Source organism: Triticum aestivum, chromosome 2A (assembly GCF_018294505.1).
Source record: "Triticum aestivum cultivar Chinese Spring chromosome 2A, IWGSC CS RefSeq v2.1, whole genome shotgun sequence".
In the NCBI taxonomy this organism is placed as follows: domain Eukaryota; kingdom Viridiplantae; phylum Streptophyta; class Magnoliopsida; order Poales; family Poaceae; genus Triticum; species Triticum aestivum.
In genome coordinates this window covers 392,434,574-392,435,592 of record NC_057797.1, presented here as the reverse complement: position 1 = coordinate 392,435,592, position 1,019 = coordinate 392,434,574, and positions in this window count along the sequence as shown.

Sequence of the window (1,019 nt, the reverse complement as noted above, 5' to 3'; positions counted from 1 at the left end):
TCTCAAGCTCCAAGACCGAGTGCTCCGTATCACCGTCCGCTTTCAGAGGTCACGTGCAACAAGTGCCAACAGAAGGGTCACTATGCCAACAAGTGTACCAACCAGAGGCGTCTTCCTCCTCCTCCTCCTGTCAGATCGGCAAGTACAGCTGTGGTCAAGCACAATCCCAAGCACGCCAAGGTCAATATGCTGAATGCAGCTCAGGCTGAGGATTCTTCAGATGTCATTATGGGTAACCTTCCTGTTAATGATATTCCTGCAAAAGTTCTTTTTGACACGGGTGCATCGCATTGTTTCATGTCAAAGCCATTTTTTACCAAGCATGAGTTCGTTTCTTCTCATTTGGGTAAACATATGGATATCATTTCTCCTGGCAAACGTTTGAGCGCAAGTCTGGAGGTGCCAGATGTCGCTATCACGATGGGCGATTTCAAGTTTCTTGCTTCTCCTATGGTTCTTGGTAACTCGGATATCGATCTTATTCTCGGGATGGACTGGCTCTCTAAGCATAAAGCTCAGCTTGATTGTGCAGCCAGGCAGATTCAACTGACTCACTCGTCTGAGGATGTCATTGTCTTTGTCGCTCGAGATAATTCCATCCGGTTGTTTTCTCTCAATGAGAAGGGTGAATTGGATGCCATCTCTCAAATTCCTGTCGTTTGCGAATATCAAGACGTCTTTCCAGAAGAGCTCCCAGGAATGCCTCCGCACCGGCCAGTTGAATTCGTTATTGAACTTGAGCCTGGTACGGAACCTGTGTGCAAACGTCCTTACAAGCTCGGGCCTGAAGAGTTGAAGGAGTTGAAGAAACAACTCGATGAGCAAGAAAGATTGGGTCTCATTCGGCCTAGTACTTCTCCGTGGGGTTGTGGTGTTCTTTTTGTGAAGAAGAAGGATGGATCGAGTCGACTTTGTGTTGATTACCGTCCAGTAAACAAGAAGACCATCAAGAACAAATACCCACTTCCCAACATCAATGAGCTGTTTGAACAACTCAAGGGTGCTCAAGTATTCTCCAA